General features: G+C 39.0%; 1 long non-coding RNA gene across 1 annotated transcript in view; it reads right to left on the bottom strand.

The window, feature by feature from the left end:
• LOC137633411 (uncharacterized) overlaps positions 1–4,099 on the bottom strand; it is a 177,860-nt gene extending 173,761 nt beyond the window's left edge. The window contains exon 1 of the long non-coding RNA XR_011042201.1: positions 3,835–4,099. This is a non-coding gene — a long non-coding RNA (uncharacterized lncRNA). The remainder of the gene's footprint in view (positions 1–3,834) is intronic.
• Between the last annotated feature and the right edge of the window lie 18,524 nt (positions 4,100–22,623).

Raw genomic sequence — 22,623 nt, 5'->3', positions numbered from 1 at the left:
GCACAGTAGAAATGATGATGATGAAGCTGATGATGTCTTCTACTGTGCAGCCAATAATAGTATTTTACGTCTCTTCAGACGGAGGTGTCTTTTCCTGGGACACCTCTTCAACTTCTTCCTGAGACACTTCTTCAATTTCTTCTGAGGGCATTGTGATCGGAAGTTGCTGCCGCTGCTTCTTTTTTCGCAAGAGCATCCTGAAGGGAGCCATGTGTTCATCGATCTTGGTGCAGAATTGTACAGAACGAACCATATCCTCGTCCCACTCTTGCGACATTTCTTTCACCTCATTCGCAAGCTTGCAGAGCTTGGCAAGCCGTTATAATGTTAAGACCGTTTCTTCGACATTTTCTTGGATCTCTTCCTGTGTTTCACTGTCTTCACTGCCCGATTTCGTCAGGTCTTCGAGGTCTGCGGCCGCGTAACTTCTACTGTCTTTTAACATAGTATCGAGAAGCGTCACCTTCTCAGCAATCGTCATCATCTTTCGGTGCTGTTTAGGCTCACTACCAGCCTTAGTAGAAGCAGAAGGCTTGGGAGGCATTGTACAGTAGGGTTTAACAGAAAGTTCAACAAAAAGTTCAACTTAAAACAGTCACACACAGCACAGATTAAAGTTCACAATTAACAACGTCAACACAGCGATACAGCGGGAGACAAAGTGACCGCGGAAAGAGATGCTGCGGGTTGGAGAAGCGGTTAAAACACCAATCAGAGGCTAGATTACAAAACTTGAGTTCTGATTCGTCATCTATCAGCGCTTGAACCAATCACAACCCGTCTTACAGTACTATGATGCGTTGGTTACCTACTCATAGAAGATGCCCCGCGCATACTGAACGTACGTAGATTAAGTACAATACCGTAATAATAATAAATAATGATAATAATACTGTACAGTAATAATAATAATAATGATAATAATAATAACAATAATAATTTTATTAACAACAACAATAATAATAATAATAATAACAATAATAATAATACAGCTTTACGTACGCTATTTTACGCCTCTCTCTCTCTCTCTCTCTCTCTCTCTCTCTCTCTCTCTCTCTCTCGTACGCTTATTCGAAATGTGATTTTTGCAACAAAGAATATTATTGGATGCAGTACTACGTACGTATACATACAAAAGATTCATGGAAAAGAAGCATATCCATTACAGTACACACCATTCTAATATGGTATGACTGCATCTGATTTGCGTTTCATGTTCGATTTAATTTTACAACGTACTGTATACAGTACTGAATTATCGTATGATCACATTCTTTTCGTGTTTTATTTCTTTCTGTGCTTAATTATATGTCATATGTAATGCAATGAACAATCAGTAAGAGCAGATATTACTAATTACAGTATTAATGGAATTACAGGTAACGAAATATCGAATTTGGGGTCTTCAGATATTGCGGTATTTTCGAAATTTCCGGAAAATCCGCGATATGTATATATATATGGGTTATGGAAAAACCCCGCGAAGTGGTGAATCCGCGATTGTCGAACCGCGAAGTAGCGAGGGTTCACTGTATTACAGTTTCTCATTTTGAACAAAATATGTTTTCCTGAAGTAAATAACGTGATTTGACAGATTTGACCTTCATTTCAACCGCAAACAAACAGAACAACCAGTTTGACTAACTTCAAGTAGCCAAACTGGTTGCTATTGTTGCGGTTGAAATGAAGGTGAAAACCGGTTAAATCACGTTATTTACTACAGGAAAACATATATTTTCAGTTAAAATGTTTAAATATGTCTTTTGTTATATACAGTATATTGTAAAAATGTTTAAATATAATGACTTGTTCAAATTCCCTGTCACTTCATTCACGTATGTACTGCGAACGCTAACATTAGCAACGTTACCAATGTTACACAGCGTTACCAACGTTACAATGTCATTAACTTTAGCAATGGTACGGTAATATTAGCATGAGTATTTTAAGGCATTTTTTCATATACCCTCAACACATTATATAAAAAGGTTACAGAACCTAACAACCCCCCCAATCTAACCAAGAAGTGCATAACATTAGCAACACTATATATAATGGTTCTTGTTCCGCCACTGTCTTGCTTACGATCGCAGGAAAACAAAATATCAAGCTCGCATGCACTGGCAAGCAGTAATGTTGTGCTGCGTACGCTAACAAAATAGTAAAACTAACACATTAACATTAAAGAAATTAATGACTTATTTTATGACCGTGACGAAGAAACTTGTGGGTCACCAGGGTGTTGTGACTGTGAGACTGTAATGGCTTAACTTCTTTATATTAGGTTAGTACTGCACTTGGGATACTGTAAACGTTGGGCTATTACATTACGAGATTTTGGAAAATTATCAACATTGGAATTCACCAAAATACTTTGAAGTATGGATTATTGCAGTCGTTACAAGTTTCTAAAACTTCCATCGTAAAATATGTAATAAGACGTCACTTGAACTAACAAAAGACCTGACTTGGACGAAGGTTTCCACGGAAAAGGGTTTGTTGGAAGGAGGGGGGGTTGGGAAATATTAAACCCCCTGTGCAAACTTTCCATACATATGGGTTTGTGATTGGTTAACGGAAAAGCAACGGAGTCTAGAGAGTAAACATGAATGAACCAGAATGGGAAACTTGTCCAGAGCAAGTATTTATGTGAAATAGGGGCATGACAAGGTAATAAAATGTATAAAAGTAATATAGCAAGATAAAATGGAGTGTATGATAAATAATATTTAATGGGAATATAAAATGAGGTGATTTTATGTTATCAGATAATAAAACAAGTAATACTTGGGTCAAACGTAATATTTATACGAGGGTACAGTATTACATAAAAGGAATGGTATAGTTGTAATCAAGTCATATAGGCTACTTAAATAAAGCAGGTGAAGTCGATTAGTTAAATTTCACGGCTAGAGAAGAACGGAGGAGGGGTTTTTGCACAGAAGGTCGAAACCTATGAAAAAACGAACGAACGAGCATTTACAACCGACAAGTACAATGACAAAAAATGAAAAGAACATCACTGCTAATGTTAGCATGTTACGCCATCACTGCCGCAGCTCAATATTACCATATTTTTCATGACACAGCCTTTGCAGCGGCACCTCCAAAGTTTATCCTCTTATACTGTTTTGTCTTTTCCTCCGTTTATTACAAATGCAAGAAGGTAATGTATAGAGAAAAAAAGGCTTGTTTTACCATTATATACCGTTTCCCAAGTATGTTTTCCCCATCCAAAACCACGAGTTCCCACTGGGAGTCACCCATTTTTTGAAAAAAGTAGTATTTTTTCCTAGGTTACATTGCCCTGTAATACAGTACAATAATACCCCAATACCTCGAGATTATAGTAGTACCCAATATCTCTACTAATTGATAACCCACAGCTGTTCATTTCTCATGTCCAGGTAGCGGCTATCTTCGGATAATGAAAAGATTGTACTTGGATGAAACTGTAAATTTACCTTAGTTCGCTGTGCCTAGAAGAATTAGGCAATTTGAACTAAGGTCATTTCGCCCACATATAAGAGTCAACATACATGTAAGATTAAGAAAGTGGTGAAAATAAAAAAAAAAACCTGTTGACAAATAGCTGCCTATATGCAAGAATCAGAAAAATGAGAAATAAAGTTTTATCAAAAGCTACAGCATCAAACTTATAGAAAACCTAGCAATGCAGTGGGGCTTACAATTAAGTCAAAGGAAATGGGATGTGTTTGTTCTACCATGCTACACTTAAAAAGGAGCTTCGTTCCATAACATTATATATATATAAACACAAGTAAATCCAATATATGGCGGAATTGTGTGTGTGTGCAACCCAAATGACCCTACCTGTTGCCGACGTGTAAAACATGGCGTTCTGGGGAGCTTCTCAACACTCTTCAGTGGAGGAATTCATTATTCTGTCATTAATTCCTTCTTAGGCTTCAAACACTCGTTGTTGGGGAACAATAATATATCACTCAAGTCACGATTTAAGGAACACAAAGCAAATGTTATTTCGTAAACGCCAGTAACCGGATATCGAGAGTAATACGACAGTTACGACGCCCACGTTCAATGGCAAGAGGAAGTCGGAGACAGGAGAGGAGAGACGACTCAGGAGTCAGGACTTTTTCTTCTTCTTCTTCCATTTTAGTAGGAGATCTGGCCCGCTTCTTGCTGCCACTGTACTTCCCTGTAAATATGATACAAGATAAAATATTGGATCTGATTGTTGTGATTTTCACCAGTTTATTAAATCTGCCCGATGTACTGGGCGGATCGCAAGGCCTTGAAGAGGCAAGATTCCCAAAACTTTCCAGGAGTTAACTAAAATACGGCGATAAAATTTACAATTTTATTACAAAAATAAACTCTGATAAAGACAAACAACATTCTTAAGCATTCACAAGACTTACTGAAAAACAAGACTGACCCTAGGTAATGTAGCATGTGCTCTTCAAGCACAAAGTCCACACCGGACTCATTAACAAACTGAAAATAGTGCCAATTCGAATTCAATACACAACGAATCACACACCAAATATCCCTATTCTTATTTAACTCAGGATTCAGATCCCCAATCACAAGGATCTCTACACTAAACTGCGATATAAAAACTAAACGTCTTGCACACAAACTTCTACTACAACCAACTTGGTACACAAGGTAGAGAGGAGAGATAACAATTAGAGGGGACTTACTTCGGTTCGGGACGTTGGATCAAAGAGGACGAGCTATCCTTGCAACCTCCGACGTCACCTTTTTGGCGCAATTTGTCCTGAACCTAAATTTCTAGATTGGATTTTTTTATCATGTTACAACAGAATGACTTTATTTTTCCTAATCTTAAATTACCAGCAATTGATTTTATTAGTCTCAGCGCCTTCCTACCAGGTGGTTTCCCCTTTTGGCTCTAAACGTTCACGTCTGGAACTACATTCATTCGCCCGCGAGTTTCTCCTCTCCCTCCAATTTGACGTAGTAGTAGGTGGAGTCAAATGGCGGGAATTTCGATTGATCGGGTCGAAATTCCCGACATCCTCCATGCCCCAAAATAAGGAGCGATGAAACGTCGGTCAATTGGATGGAGCTAGACTCGGGGTGAGGGGAGTAGCTTACTCCGAGACTCTGTTAGGCTCGCTGCGTAGCGCTCCGCAACGACTCGAACAGAGTACGCACAATATACAACAGCAATGTTACCCCGGGGTAATAAACACAATCAATAATATACAGTCATACAACAGATCAAATTAGGCAATGGGCCTAGCAATTCTAAAGCACTCGTGTAATACACATAAGGAACAGCAGAAATAAGTGATAATGTACACACATTTTACAGAATTCAATTGGCAAGCAATTAGGCAATGGGCCTAAAACAAACAGAAAATGGCAATGGCAATGCATACAATTCAAGCTCTAAGGCAATTAGGCAATTGGGCCTAAGAAAATTCAAGAAATGGCAGAAATGCAAACATAATAATTCAAGTGCAAAGACAATTAGGCAATGGGCCTAAGACAATTCAAGAAATGGCAGAAATGCAAACATAATAATTCAAGTGCAAAGACAATTAGGCAATTGGGCCTAAGACAATTCAAGAAATGGCAGAAATGCAAACATAATAATTCAAGTGCAAAGACAATTAGGCAATGGGCCTAAGACAATTCAAGAAATGGCAGAAATACATACATGACAATTCAAATTCAGTCTGTCTCAACTCACAATAATCGAGACTTCTATAGCGCTGCTACATGCAGGCTGTTACTTAATGGAGTACAAGAGGGAGGGGTTGGTTCTGTGCAACGCTCGGTCTGTACGCACGAGAGACCATCCCGTCCCCGTTCTCCACCCCTAAGCACTTCCAACCTCCGCAGATTCACGCACACCTCACAAACTCCACCCTCCCTACCTTCCAGATAGGACACGCCCCCTTTTCACTTACAGTTTACAGCTACTTTTTATATATCGTCACCTTTCAGCAGTCAGTCCATTAGTTCTCGCTGTTTCACGGCAGCCCTTCTCAATGGGCATGCAGAACGTCTTTGTGCGTTCGTCTGCTCTGATTCAGTTTCATTTTCATTTTCACTTCTTTCACTAACTGCATAGTTCTCACCTTCCTCGTCGTTGTCGTCCGTTCCTGTGGCTGGTTGTTGAGTTGTCGTAGCTGTTGCCATACCCTGGTCGTTCCCAGACGTCTCCGCTATCCCTGGCATCCCGGCTGTCGAACTGTACGCACCCTCTTCTCCGTCATCGCCGTCGTCTCCTTCATGGTCATCCTCAGAGGGGGCTATTTCTAGGGGAACCAGGTGGCTGACAGCTCGCAGCGATTCGACACCCTCAAACAACACTTTCGCCGAGCGTACGACTCCGTTGTCGTCAGGATACGTCTCCACGACACGTCCCAGAGGCCAAGTCGCTCTCTTCTTATTGTCCTGCTTAACTAGCACGATGTCTCCGGGGTGCAGCTTGGAGGGTTCCCCGGGCCGACTGTCGTGCCGGGCTCTCAAGGCACTCAAGTATTCCCTTCTCCAGCGTTCCCTAAAGGCTTTGAGTGAATCTGTCAATCTTACGTAACGATCACGTAGCTTCCGAGAGGTGAAGGTCGCGTTGAGATGGTCGTCCGGTAAGATCGGGGCCATGAGGTGGACTTGGTGTCCTCTTATCAAATGGGAGGGGGTGAGGACTTCATCCTCGCGCTCGTCACCGCTGTACATAAGCGGTCGATTATTCACCACTGCTTCTGCTTCTTTCACGAGGGTTAGCACGTGGGCGTCCGGCAGGTACTTCTTTCCGAGGGCTATCTGGAGGGTCCGTTTCGTTACTCCTATCAAACGCTCGAAGAACCCACCTTTCTTAGGTGCACGGGGCGTCTGAAACCGCCACTTTATGCCAGTTTTCCTCAGGAACTGCTGGACTTCATCCTCTTCATAAAGTCCCTGCAGGAGGTGGCTGGCAGCCTTGAAGGTTTGATGGTTATCGGACATGATGAGCTGTGGGGCACCGTGGGTGGCGCTAAACCGTCTAAGTGCCAACACGAATTCTTCTGCTTCCAAAGAGGGACAGAAGTCAAGGTACACGGCTCTGCTGGCCATGCAAGTTACGATAAGTATATACCCGGGCCGTGTCTCCGTGTGTATTGCTGCTGTGTGGTCCACTCCGACCGCCGTGAACGGTTTTGTGAGGGTGATCCTTTCCTTTGGCAGGGGGGGTGGTGGTGGCTGTCTCGTTAGAGGCTGGAAGGCTAGCTTGCATTCAGGGCATTGCCGCACGGTTCGCTTCGCAATGGAACGTAGACCCGCCACCCAACATTTCTGTCGAAAGATACCTATTAGAGTATTCACCCCACAATGCAAATGTATCTGATGTAAATAATTTAAATACATCCTAACCAAATGCCCTTTGGCTGGCAAGAGAATTAAATGATCAGTTTCTCCTACATGGGACACTCGTCCCCTGGTGCAGATGAGATTATCTACCAAAACTAAATTCAATTGTCTAGCAAAATTAGCAACTTCACGAGGGGGTCTGACTCCGCCCTCTAAGTAGGCATAAACAGTAGGCAAATAATGTTTTTGCTCTAATTTTACAACAATACTGAACGGATGCCGTTCTATCTTAGCAAACTTTAAAACTAGTCTGGCTACTCGTAACAAGAATTGGAACCCTACTTCCCTTTTCAGGACGTCCCAAATCTCGCCTGGGGGGTTAGGACACATCTCCTCCCTCAACTCCTGCACCGCCGCTACTACGTGAGTTTGATGTAGTAGATCTTCCTCCTCGCAAGGAACAGGCTTTCCCGTGGTCCTGAGGAATTCTGGACCGTTCCTCCACAGGGGGTTAGCTTGCAATTGTTGAGCCGTTGCGCCTCGGGATAGGATATCGGCAGGGTTCTGCTGACTAGGGACATGGTTCAGACTGAAACTACAAACCTGCTGAATAAAATTAATTTCCGCCACTCTGTTAGAAACAAACACATTTTTATTAGACCTGGCATCGGGCGATGCTACCCATGCCAACGTTACCTTACTGTCGGTCCACATTACTATTTCCCGTGGCTCGATCAGATCCTTGAGCGTTCTTGCTAGTCTGCTGCCTAACAATAAGGCCAGCAACTCTAGCTTAGGGATCGTCAGCTTGCTCATCCCTTTCGGAGTGATCCGGGTTTTACTCGTTACCAAACTTACCCGATTGCATTCGTCCCTAGTATATGCTACTGCTCCATGTGCCTTACTGCTGGCATCGGTGAACACATGAAGTTGTAAGCCTCTTTTTCCTATTGATCTTTGAAAGGTGATGTCACTCACCGCTTTCAAATCATTCAACAATTCACTTGCCTCTTTAGCCCTCTCTTTTCCTAAAACATCATCCCAACCTACATTATCCTCCCATAGTTGTTGAAGGAAAAGCTTTCCCCTTACAAATAATGGGCTTATCAAACCTATCGGATCATATATGGAGACTAATAGGGAAAGTACCCTACGCTTCGTGGGCACCCATCCCTCCCCCAACTCACAGATCCTTTTGCTTTCTTTCACACATAATCTGTCCACGTCCCGGGCCCATCGCAGCCCGAGCACGTTCACACTCACAGGCTCACTCCACTGTTTCTCGCTATCGAAGGCCAAGTGATTGCTGGCCCACCCTTCTAAGGGCAAACCCGCCCTTTTTAAGATGTTATGAACAGACTCATGCTCTTGCCTCATATGTTCTATATCTTCAAACGTGGCCAGATAATTATCGACATAAAAAGATTTTACTAAATCTGGGCGCCCTTCCTCTTTAAAAGGACAATTTAATATTTGCTGTAGCAAAAATGGACTAGCTGTGATGCCGAACACCACGACTCTAAAGGCGAAGGTAAGCGCTCGACCAGCTGCCTTGCGCCACAGAAATCGTGTGTATTTGGCGTCACGAGGATCTAACAAAACACGATGGAATGCTTTACTTATGTCGGCTAACATGGCATATCGATTCAACCTAAACCTTATAATTAAACTATATGCTACTTCTACCAAATTGGGCCCAGGTAAAAGACATTCATTCAAGGACTTGCAACCTTGTGACTTGGCAGAGGCATTGAACACGATTCTAAGGGGGGTGGTACGGCTGTCTTTCTTAACACCAAAGTGTGGCATGTAATAACCTTCCACTACGGGATTTTTCACTTCTGATATAAAACCTGCTTCGAGATACTTATCTATCACTCCCTGATATTGTTCAAGATATTCCCTATCCTTTCTGAATTTTGTCTGCAACGACTCCAACTGCGCCATAGCGTTACGATAATTTGTTTCTGGCCTAGCATCCGATCCGAATGGTAGGCTAACCTGATATCCCTCAGGTTTTCTTACAACGCTTTGCGATACCTTTCGCACGGCCTCGGCCTCGCGAACAGTGTATTGCTCAGATGGGGCGATACCAACACGGTCTAATCGCCACCACTCATCTACATCATACAGATATGGCTCGTCCGTGATTCTGCACACTCTCAACGTTCTTACTTGTTCGACCTTTTCCCCTTGGAACAGCCACTGTGGCACCTTCCCGTACGGGGACATACCATTATGCGTTAAGAAAAGATTTATCCCATCTACTTTTTCTACACCTATGACAAAATAGCTAAAATAATCAGCCCCAACTAATATGTGAACGTTCTTCATGGTATCTGATTGGTTTGCTGGATCGGCTAACGTGACTCCCTTGGTCAACAGATGCTGTCTGACTTTAACATAACCCACGTTATGTATCGGGACGTCCACGTGTTCGTGTGCCACCAACTTCATACGCACGATTCTTTTCCCCATTTCAACCCTGCAACTTACTACATCATATTGTCCGCTTATTTCCTCGGAACCAAACGGAGCTATATTCAAAGATACTCTTCCTACCACCGGTAGGCCTAATTGACGGGCAATTTTTGCAGAGATGAAGCTCCTCTGGCTTCCTGAGTCGAGAAATAGGCGGACTCGCTTACTACCTTGCCTTTGTTGAATACCTGCCATGGCTGTTGGCAAGATAGTGCATGGGAGGTCCACATCAGACCTCTGCGCGATCTTTGCGCTTGTGCATGGTTTAGATTCTACTTTAACTTTGGATGGACGGGGGGCAGTTTGGTTCTGCGCAGGCGTCGCATTTACTACGGGGCGGGACGTTGTTGATTGACTATTACTAGGACTAGGGATTGATTGCGGTCTACCCGCATCGCAAATTGCAGTGTGGTGGTTAGCATTACAATTTCTACAGGAACTTGAAACGGGACATTTATCGCTACGATGGCCTGATTTCGTGCAATTGAAACAAAGACCCCTTTTTAATAAAATGCGACGTCTAGCAGCTACGTCAGTCACTTGGCGACATCCGTGAGGCGGATGCCGTTCGCTACAAAATGGGCAGGAATTATGGTGGATGGGATGGGTTTTCGGTCTTACACTACTGTCTGGTCTTTTGTCACTCTCAAGACTGTCGCCTCTCTACAACGCATCGTCTTCTAACATTCTTACAATAAAATCTATTGCCTCAAAAAACTCGTCCAACGTATAGTCGCATTTCCTCAAATGCTCTACCACTTTGCGGTATAGTTTTCCCTCCGAAAGTTTTTGATTAATGAGGCTCATGACCATGCCCTGGCCTAAGTCATTGGTACTAAGTCTTTTGATTTGTTCAATAATGATGGTCAACTCAAAACGGAACCTTTTGAGTTCTACTGGGTTTAGTGACGGCACAAAGATGTTTGCTAACTTACGGTGCAGAATCACGAGTGTCTGGTGCACGTTGCCATACTGCTTATCTAATAGGTCTAATGCTACACTATAGTTCGCGGCGGTTACACTTAGAGATTTGATGATCCTAAGCGGCTCTTTGCCCAACGTCCCCAATAAGTACGTGAATTTAGACACTTCGTCTAAATCAGCTCTTCGATCCACGTGGATCGTGAATAGTTCACGGTACGATGCGTACTCTTGCACTTCCCCTTCAAACGTGGGGAGAGGCAGCAGCTTCAACCTGGGGAGGGCAACATTCCCCGTTGAAGGGCCTTTCACTTTATCTATTCTATTGTACAATAGAGTGGAAGCGCGTGTCGCTTCACCTAACATATGCCTAATTCGGGCTTCGAAACTAGTTTCTAGCTTAACGCGCTGGCTCTTGTATAGCTCTTTAAGCTGTCGGACCTCTGCCTGCAACTCCGTTACCAAATTCTGGTAAACGGACTCGGAGTAAGTCTCTATCAGCGCCCTTTGCGTTTCGCTTAGTAAATCCTCCAGTAGGCCCATCGACGCCTCGATATGCACGATTGTGGACACAGCCATCTTAATTACTTTACTTTACGTTTGGGGGGGTTGGGCAAGGCAAGGAAAAAAGGATAATTTAACGTTAAGAAGGGACTCAAAGAACTGACCCACGTGGGCGATCGCACATCGGGACGTAGAGGACCTTAATTGTTGGTCTCTCTCTCTCTCTCAAAAGCTCATATTTTAAATTAGTCCTGTCCGGCTCTGGGAAGCGCTTGCGATCCGGTTCGAAGGACCAAATGTTGTGATTTTCACCAGTTTATTAAATCTGCCCGATGTACTGGGCGGATCGCAAGGCCTTGAAGAGGCAAGATTCCCAAAACTTTCCAGGAGTTAACTAAAATACGGCGATAAAATTTACAATTTTATTACAAAAATAAACTCTGATAAAGACAAACAACATTCTTAAGCATTCACAAGACTTACTGAAAAACAAGACTGACCCTAGGTAATGTAGCATGTGCTCTTCAAGCACAAAGTCCACACCGGACTCATTAACAAACTGAAAATAGTGCCAATTCGAATTCAATACACAACGAATCACACACCAAATATCCCTATTCTTATTTAACTCAGGATTCAGATCCCCAATCACAAGGATCTCTACACTAAACTGCGATATAAAAACTAAACGTCTTGCACACAAACTTCTACTACAACCAACCTGGTACACAAGGTAGAGAGGAGAGATAACAATTAGAGGGGACTTACTTCGGTTCGGGACGTTGGATCAAAGAGGACGAGCTATCCTTGCAACCTCCGACGTCACCTTTTTGGCGCAATTTGTCCTGAACCTAAATTTCTAGATTGGATTTTTTTATCATGTTACAACAGAATGACTTTATTTTTCCTAATCTTAAATTACCAGCAATTGATTTTATTAGTCTCAGCGCCTTCCTACCAGGTGGTTTCCCCTTTTGGCTCTAAACGTTCACGTCTGGAACTACATTCATTCGCCCGCAAGTTTCTCCTCTCCCTCCAATTTGACGTAGTAGTAGGTGGAGTCAAATGGCGGGAATTTCGATTGATCGGGTCGAAATTCCCGACACTGATCGATACAGTTGACGAATTTTAAGTGTTAGTCTGTTAGTAAAAGTTAACTCCTTCACCGAATGTTATGAATGATATCATATGTTCACTCACCCACATGAGGCTTAATACCTTTTATTCAAACAATATCCATGTTCCCCCTTTCCATTGATATTGTTTTTATAATGAGAAATATATATATATATATATATATATATATATATATATATATATATATATATATATATATATATATATATATATATATATATATATATATCACACTTTATTAAAACCATTTCCATTTAAATACATTTACATTTATTTATAGTTAAAACAACCTCCTGTGGTTTCTCTATTGCAAAATCGTTGCATTAAATGTGGTCTCTTTACAAAAAGAACATTTATGTGGGTTTGGAGACTAACTTTAATCCTTATTCCTCTGTTGGATAATTAATTTTACAGATGATTATAACATCTTCCAACACCCACCTCTTTCTTTTCCATAACCCAGTTTGTTCATTTTCCAAGTCACTATATATTAGAATTGGTGTGTGATCTCTACCCCTGTCAGCTAGCTCTTTTATATTAAAATAATTCGCTATTGAGGATGAACTGAAACATAAATCTATTGTTGAAAATGTCCCTGTAATAGGATTTAGTCTTGTAGGTAGTCCCGGTGGAGTAATTAATACTAAATTGTCGTGTTCATTAAATACTTCCACCATCCTTTTCCCGCTGCTGTTGATTTTGTTTTCGGCAATATCAGGTTCCCACAAGGAGTGATGAGCATTAAAATCCCCTACAATTATAAAATTTCTCCCAAGTTTCTCTATGTAATAAAAAAAATTCCACTTTAGTCAACCTATCACTAGAGTTATACGCATTTATTATATCAAAATTACCTTTCTTGAGTTTGATTTTGATGTGTTGTTCATATTACCATTTGGATATTCTGTGGTGTTTCCCACTACATAACAAACGTCACGTCTAATAAGGATCATTACAACCCCCCCCCCATTCATTGACCTACTCTGTCTTTCCTTAGAACTCTATAGTTTATAAACTTTACCTGTTGGTCTTCTTTCAAAAATGTTTCACATACACAGCAAACATGAGGTTTGACACTGTACAACATCAGTTTTAACTCCGACAGATTGTTACACACACCCCTCGCATTCCATTGAACTATAGATCATTTTGACATATTAATATCCCTTTTTACTTGCTATTGGTTTTTCCCTTACGCTTAAATCCTTTCTAAGATTTTCCAATTCCCCATCGTCAACAGTTACACCAAACGTTACTAGCATTTCCCTTCTAACATTTTCATCCATTAATATTGAATGACTATCAGAAGTTTCCTTATTGGCCAAAATTCTTTGTACAACACAAATGAATCTGCATAATTTTATTATTATTTCCGAGTCCATTTTGTTTTCAGTTTTAGAACTTTCTTTGTGTTCGGTTTCCTTCCCTTCAGTTTGACAGCTTTTATCATTCGTTTTTATTTCTGCCTTTTCACAATTTCAGCATAATTTTTCTTGAAAGTTTCGTCTCGTATTTGTTTAGTACTAAGATTTGAACCTAACATGTCACCCTTCGTCCCTGTTTCTGTTGTTTTATTACTTACCTGGTCATATTTTTCACGACCCCTCACATTTTCCCTCTTCCACTGATTATATTTGACTTTAGCTTGGTCATAAGGTACATTTTCCAATGTTTTGACTATCTGTATTCTTTGGGCTTCTCTAACTACTTCACAACCCCTATAACTAGCGACATGCTTCCCCGAGCAATTTGTGCAATTTAATTGGTCTTTGTTTAGGTCTTTACTGCACTCTTTGGCCATATGGTCTCCCCGCATTTTACACATTTATTTATTTTTGATTTACAGTCGTCTTGATGGTGACCAAATCCTTGTTTAGGTCTTTACTGCACTTTTTGGCCATATGGTCTCCCCCGCATTTTACACATTTATTTATTTTTTATTTACAGTCGTCTTGATGGTAACCAAACCTCTGACATTTGAAACACTGAATGACCTTTGGTATAAACGGCCTAACTTCCAGTATTCTGTTTCCAAAATTTATTTTTTCTGGCATTTCATTTCCCTAAAATGTAATCTTTACACATTTAGCTTTTACTCCATCCTCTCTCTTACCTTTCCACATCCTTTCTATTTTGCCAACCTTGATATCTTGATTTTCCAAATATTCCTTAATTTCCTCTTCTTCTATTTCCTCATAGATTGGTCCTACTTTCCTAGTATCTCCTGTTGGTTGCCGACATTTTACCCGATATGTGTCTTCTTGAGGACCAAAAGTGGTTAGAGTCAATTAATCATTTATGTCTTCCTTTTCATTAAAAACTGCTACCAGATGGTTTTTAGTTTCATTGGTTTTATAGTCCACCACGTTTTTCTGTGCAAACGGCGACTGCCTTAAATATCTCTCCACCTTAATAGGGTTCCGAAGTAGTCTCACTGATTTTCCTTCTGTATCTAAAAATTGCATGATTATTACCTTACCTTCTACTTTATGTTCTAACCTATTATTTTTCCTATTTTGATCTAACTGATTTGTTACATGTTTTTCTGTGCTACTTTTTCCTGTTAATTTTGTAAGAGGAACATCCCTTGTAGTTGTCAGCCTTTTTATTTTGTCCACTCGACCAACTCTACTTAAAATATGATATTCAATTTCTCCCTCCGAACTATCACTTTTCTCTTGTTCCCTTTCCCTTCTTCTAGAATTTCTACTTTCTATTTTAGTCCAGTCGTAATCCATTTCTCTGTTACACTCAATATCCGAGGCCATAGTCAAAAAGTCGTTATCCTGGTCGGTCAAATCCATCATGGGTCGCCTTAACCTAGGCAGACCCAGGGTAAGGTGGCTAACCTATCTATTAACTCTTATATTATTTGAAAATAATAGAATAGTCTTACTTTCTTCTTGTGGTCTGCAGAAGTCCCCCCACCCCCCCCCCCCCCCCCCCCAAAAAAAAAGCATTCATAGCGAATATACTGTCTATTATAATCCACCTAAAAAAATATGATATATAACATTACATGTATTCCGTATGTATCGTCATACATTCCTCATTTGTAAACTAAAGGTCACAGGGTAATTTTGGGGTGGTGGTGAGAGGTGGTCCTAAAACCGTCGAGAGAGAGAGAGAGAGAGAGAGAGAGAGAGAGAGAGAGAGAGAGAGAGAGAGAGAGAGAGAGAGAGAAGTACGAGGTATTTGTAAAATAGGACGTGCAAGTCCTCATTTTTGAGAAACAAAAAAGTAAATTAAATAGAGAAAAGTAAAAGCTTCAATGACGAAACAAATAAACAAGAAATAAAGGTGTGGTTCATAATCCTTTTTGACCTCAGACGATGTTTACAACCTTGACTCACCAAGGCAGGATTATCTCAGGTAGAGAATTATCGAAACGGAAATACCAAAGACAACAACTTATTCCTCATATCCCTTAGCTTGTATTTCAACTAAATCAGCTCCATTGTATGATTTATTGAAGAAATGGGCCAAGTTTAAATGGACAAAGGTTGAACAGAAGGCATTTAAATGTCTTAAGCAAGATTTTGTAGACTCTAAAGTGTTAGCAAATTTTGATGGGTCATATCCCTTGATGGTAGTGTTAAAGATGAATTGTCTCTTCATGATGAGGTAGTGTTATATAGGAATCATATTGCAATACCTGTAGAATTGAGGTGTAAGGTATTGACTCATTTACATAATGGTCATAATGGAATAAATGCCATGAAAGCTGAGGCTAGGAAATGGGTTTGGTAGCCAAAGATTGACCAGGACCTTGCAGAGATGACAAAGAATTGTGATATTTGTTTTAAGAATTATAAACAACCATCAGCTAATACGTTGTCATGGCCTAATACAGTTAAACCATGGTCAAGGGTCCACGTGGTCTATGCAGGTCCTATAGATGGTAAATATTTTCTAATTGTCATTGATTCTTACAGTAAGTTCTTGGATATAAAGTTTTCTAGTTCTGCTTCATGTGGTGTCACTATAAATCACCTAAGGGAAGTGTTTTCTAATTTTGGCTTGCCAGACATGATAGTGTCAGATAATGGCCCCAATTTTGTATCACAAGAATAGGAAATGTTTTTGCAAAAGAATGGTATAAAACATGTGTGTTCTGCCCCGTATCACCCAGCCTCTAATGGTCTTGCAGAAAGATCTGTAAGGACATTTAAGGAGGGTTTAAGATCATTTAAAGAGGGAGATTATACAACTAGGGTGTGTCGTTTCCTTTATAATGATAGAAGAACTGTACATTCGTCTACAGGAAAAGCTCCTGCAGAGATTATTTTTAATAGAAATTTTAGAGGTACTGTAGATGTAAAACTGAAAGAAAGTAAACAATGTAAGGATAGTATTTCAAATGAAGAAAACATGTACAAAGTTGACGATGCTGTGATTGTACGTAACTATGGTAAAGGTCCACCATGGGTGGAGGGCAGAATTGTGGAAGTATTGGGGTTAAGAAATTATAAAATGCAAGTAGCCTACATTGTTCAGATAATATGATATGGAAAAGACATTCGGATCAACTGATACATAGATATTTCGGTGATTTTAATCAATCTAATAATGAAATATTGAATAATGATTATGATGGTCCCGTTGAAAGTGAAATTGAAACTGATAATACTATTGTAACAAGTGTTCCTAGTGAATTAACAACCAATTCTATTATCATAGAAACAAATGATGTACCTTCAAGAGATATTATTAATGTACCTTCTAGAGATGTAAGTAATAGTTACTGTGATGAGTTACCTATACAGACTCCAGTAGTGAGAAGGTCTCAAAGAAATGTAAAACCACCTGATCGTCTTAATCTATAATTAAGCGTTTTGAATTCATATAGAATTTTCAGGTTCCCTTGTTTAAAGAATTTTGATGATTTATTTTCTATACGTGATGTTTAAAGAATTTTTTTTTCTTTTTTCGATTATTGCAAATTCTAGGGGAAAGGAATGTTATGATATAAGTGATTTAATCCTTTATTTATAATGAGGTTATCCCCTTTATTGCACCTCTCTTGTTTTCATTGTACATATACCCGCTGTTGTGTTTCGAACGTTCATATTGTTGAGCGGACCGGACCCCCGACCCCCACCTTCCAACAATAAACGGGAAGCCATGATTTCGTATTCTTATTGAGTCAAACCTCTACAGTAAGATTCCTGTCCAGCATCTCACTGGGGTCCCTAGGACAGAGCCGAAACAAAGCCTAAAAGAGTAGATGACCTTAAACCTGACAAAGATAGAGTAGGTCATCAAATTACTTTTATTTCACGTGGTCCTGGTTCCTGGTTCCTTATTGCTCACTCCGCAAAATAAGTTTGCGGGCACTCTATCTCTTTATAGATAGGTGCAAAGCTTCTAAGCTTATTCTTATTAAGTTTATATCATCTGTGCCTTAAATAAATTAATATCATAATGAGATTCTCAATCTTTACTTTTATTCCCTTCTACTTTGAAATTGGATAGGATAACACCTTGCTACCATCAGTTTTGGCAACATGTTGTGGTAATCAGTTTGGGCTTCTTAAATTCTTCTTTTGTGGAGTTTTTCAGGCGTTCGGACTGAGTACAGTTTCCTCTTTTGCATTTGAGTGATGGTTAGTGAACTACGTCATCAAAATTCTAACAGGGTGTTTGTGCCTTGAGTGATAGCGCTCCTTTCCTCCCCTGCTGAGATTTTAGGACACGACTTGACAATTAAATAAAAGACACACATTTCTCCACAGTATATGTATAATGCCTTGGTCTGAAGTGTCCTTACCAGTCCCTTTACAACGTGTTTCACTTAGGGCCAAGATATTCAAACTATATTTCATGAATTCATTCTCCACTTGCTATAACATCCCAATCTGATTCATGGTTCTAACATTCCAATGACCTATTTTAAATTTTTCTGTAGTATTTATAAACCAGGAAATTCTTAGCACCCTGCTGAGACTAGGGGGCATTCTGTCTTGTCTTTCCATGACTGACTGAATCCATAGAGGATTCATTGGCTAGATAACAACAAAGGATAGCCAGTTCCTTGTGATGTGCAAGCCCTATCTAACTAAGACAAGGGATCCCTACCGGTCCATACTAATTCTAGTAAGATCAACCGCCAGGCATCAGGAGTAACAGCCGAAGAGACAGTTTATCCTTTGCCTTAACCCTGGATAGGTACGGTGGGTCGTTTGCGACCCCGAGCGTCAAAAAAAACAGGTTTTTCTCACGTGACTCACCCCTGTGACTGAATTTGTGGGTGATCGACCTGCAGGAGGTGTCTCCCCTACACGCTCTAGTAGTGTCCAGATGTGCATTGCTGTAGCTGTACTCCTTCCCCGATTTCTGAGACGCATCGGGGTCGTTCGCGTCCGAGTTTACCCTTCTGAGGTAGTTTGCATAATTATCAAAGTTATTACGTATTATGAAATTGTCGTAGAATGGTGCAACTTGTATAGGTTATCAGTTGTGGAAAGTCTTGGTGGATTGTTTGGCTACCATGTGCATGTTTTTTTTTTTAGTTAAAATGTCGTTCATCACCACGAGGACCATTTTACCGCGAGTGCCCCTTTTTCATTTTTTTTCATTTTTTTGCCAAGTCATTTTTCCGTAAGATATTGCCAAATAGTGTCGTAAAACTTTTGCTTGTTTAGTGTTGGAAAGTGTGTCTAGATGATCTGGCTACCCATGCATGACTTTGTTTTTGTCAGATACGACGTAGTTATTGGTATATTGGGTATTTAACTGCGGTTACCAATTTCTGTTTTTTTTTCAATATTTGTAAAAATTACTACGTAGTAAGGAATTGCCGTATATTATTCATTTTTTTTTCATGTTTATGTGTTAGAAAGTGTGCCTTGATTGTTGGGCTAACACGTGCATGTCTTTTTTTTTATCTGAGATGTCGTATATTAGAATGTCGGGCATTTTACCGCGAGTGTCCCTTTTTCATTTTTTTTCATTTTTTTGCCAAGTCATTTTTCCGTAAGATATTGCGAAATAGTGTCGTAAAACTTTTGCTTTTTTAGTGTTGGAAAGTGTGTCTAGATGATCTGGCTACCCATGCGTGATTTTGTTTTTGTCAGATACGACGTAGTTATTGGTATATTGGGTATTTAACTGCGGTTGCCAATTTCTGTTTTTTTTTCAATATTTGTAAAAATTTACTACGTAGTAAGGAATTGCCGTATATTATTGATTTTTTTTTCATGTTTATGTGTTAGAAAGTGTGCCTTGATGGTTGGGCTAACACGTGCATGTCTTTTTTTTTATCTGAGATCCCGTATATTAGAATGTTGGGCATTTTTCCGCGAGTGCCCCTTATTATTTGTTTTGCATTTTTTTGCTTAGTCATGTTACCGTAAGGAATTGGCAAGTAGTGTCGCAAAACTTATATTTTTATAGTGTTGGAAAGTGTTTCTAGATGATCTGGCTACCCATGCCTATTTTTTTTTTAGCCAGATATGGCATATATATAAGTATGTGTTCGATTTTCCTGTGATTGCCATTTTTTCGTTTTTTCCCATTTCTTTCAAAATTACTACGTACTAAGGAACTATCACAGAGTAATATTTCATTTATATGTTTATTTGTCGGAAAATATGCCTTGATGGTTTGCCTAGCACGTGGCTGAAATTTTTTTTTTCTGAAATGCCGTATATTAGAATGGCCATTTTTCCACGAGTGCCCCTTTTTATTTGTTTTGCATTTTTTTGCTTAGTCATGTTACCGTAAGGAATTGGCAAGTAGTGTCGCAAAACTTATATTTTTATAGTGTTGGAAAGTGTTTTTAGATGATCTGGCTACCCATGCCTATCTTTTTTTTAGCCAGATATGGCGTATATATAGGTATGTGTTCGATTTTCCGGTGATTGCCATTTTTTCGTTTTTTCTCAATTCTTTCAAAATTACTACGTACTAAGGAACTATCACAGAGTAATGATTCCTCTAGATGTTTATTTGTCGGAAAATTTTGTTTACTTTTTTTTTGATTGAATATCATCAAATTTTTTTAGCTAAAATATTGTTTTACATTTTTTTTTTCGATTTTATTTCCCTTCAAAAAAAATTTTTTGGGTCAGAATTTTAATTTTATAAACGTAAAATAATCGACAATTATCCAGCAACCCACCATACAATTTTTATGCATATCCAATAATAATTAGATTAGTAAATAACACCTTGAAATTGACATACCCTTCCTACATTTCAAGTGGCAGATTAGGGAGTCTGAGTCAGTGTGGTTGGCGGCCATTTTGTGGACATATCCGAAGCGTAAGCTGCCCTATCTATATATATTCTTGTTCCCTATAGAATTTGTGATATTTTGGTATATTTTTACCTGCATAAATATCATATTATATATTAAATATATGTATTTTTTTACGAAATTTCCAAGTACTCAAAAAATTACCTTTAGATATGGCCCCTGATATAAATGTAATTTACAAAATAATGAAGATTTTTTTACATATTTCTATTTTAGGATAACATATGTTTATTCCCTAAAAAAATTAGCCACTTCCTATTTCATTTGGGTACCCAAAAAAATTCATGAAATTTGGACAATTTTTTTTGGCCAAAAAAAGTTACCCTTTTTTTCTCATTTCAGATCTTCACCTCCATGGGTCTGACTTCATCCAAAATACATCAAGATGTGTCCTAAACATTCAAGAATCAATTCCTAAAAGGATTTGTGTATATATGTATAAACTTTTTTTTATGAATTTTTATGTCAGGTCTTTTTTTTTTCTACTTAATTTTTTAAAATATTTATAATAAATAGTTTTTCTGCAGATGAGTAGTATTTATCTTTACAGTTGTTTTAAGCATTCATTGAAGTTTTTTTTGGCAAAAGAAAAAAGGAGGTTACTGCAAAAACTGATTTTTCAAGAATTTTTTTTGGCGTCGGGGTCGTTCGCGTCCGAGTATACCCTTAAAGGGGTGTCCGAGGACCGTACCTATCCAGGGTTAAACCGAATCCATCACCCTGCTGCCAGTGACTTCATCAAGATTTATTTGGGCCACTTCCTCCACGACCAACGCTCTCATTACTGTACCGAGTTGTTCATCTGCTTATACGAGTATAACCGATTGCAAAGATATACCTCCTAGCACGGTCAATATATACTGTACACACACACACACACACACACACACACATATATATATATATATATATATATATATATATATATATATATATATATATATATATATATATATATATATATATATATATATATATATATATATATAACCACAAAACATCTAAAAGATGAAGTAGAGAAATTTCAAATGGAAAAAAAAATCTTATGCAAATACTAGTTAATTCAGGAATAAAAAGGACAATAATTTTCCGTGAACTTTATCACATTTGAAGCAATTATAATGGCTGAGAGAGAGAGAGAGAGAGAGAGAGAGAGAGAGAGAGAGAGAGAGAGAGAGAGATTTTGAGGTTGTCTATAGTTCGACGTTTGTTTTATTACCCACAATCTAAGAAGGCTGTTGACAACAAAGAACCAAAAGACTTGGGAAATACGCAGATATTCATATAATTTGTCGTCGTGCAAAGGAGACTGGCAATATTAATGGTAAAATCAACTTATTTTCCTTTCTCTGTTTATTAAAATCGTGATTACAAACTCTTGCATAATCTATTGTTCAATTTAGAACAAAGATTTTCAATCAGAAGTTGTGTTATGTTGGCGAAGAAGGTTTTACCTCCGACTGCTGAAGCCTAAAAACTGCAAATCGAATTTCCTACGTATACAGTTGCAAATGCTTCTCTCTCTCTCTCTCTCTCTCTCTCTCTCTCTCTCTCTCTCTCTCTCTCTCTCTCTCTCTCTCTCTCTCTCTCTCTCTCTCTTCTTCTTCTTCTTCTTCTTCTTCTTCTTCTTCTTCTAAAAGCTTAGTTGTATCAAACCTAAGCTTTCTATCTATCTATCTATCTATATTAGAAAATTAACCAGATTAATAACCTCTTTATATTATAATTGTTGATTTTACTTATGTGGAAAAGATAATTTACGAATTAATATTGGAACGCAAATGACAACGTTTCATACTAAATTTATTCATTTATTGTTGAATTAAGGTGACAATTACCACACGTATGATCTATTTGACAAGAAATATATTTTCAAAAGTATAACTTTAAGGAAATCAAATATTTAATTCCAAAAAATATGTGTTTATAAGCTTATAATGATGAAAATGAACAATGATAATAATTGGTGTAAAAAGAACTTCTCTGTTTTGTTGTTGTCTTCAAGTGAA

Source organism: Palaemon carinicauda, chromosome 43 (assembly GCF_036898095.1).
Source record: "Palaemon carinicauda isolate YSFRI2023 chromosome 43, ASM3689809v2, whole genome shotgun sequence".
NCBI lineage: Eukaryota > Metazoa > Arthropoda > Malacostraca > Decapoda > Palaemonidae > Palaemon > Palaemon carinicauda.
Note: the sequence above shows the minus strand (reverse complement) of the source record. Positions and strands in the feature narration are given on the sequence as shown.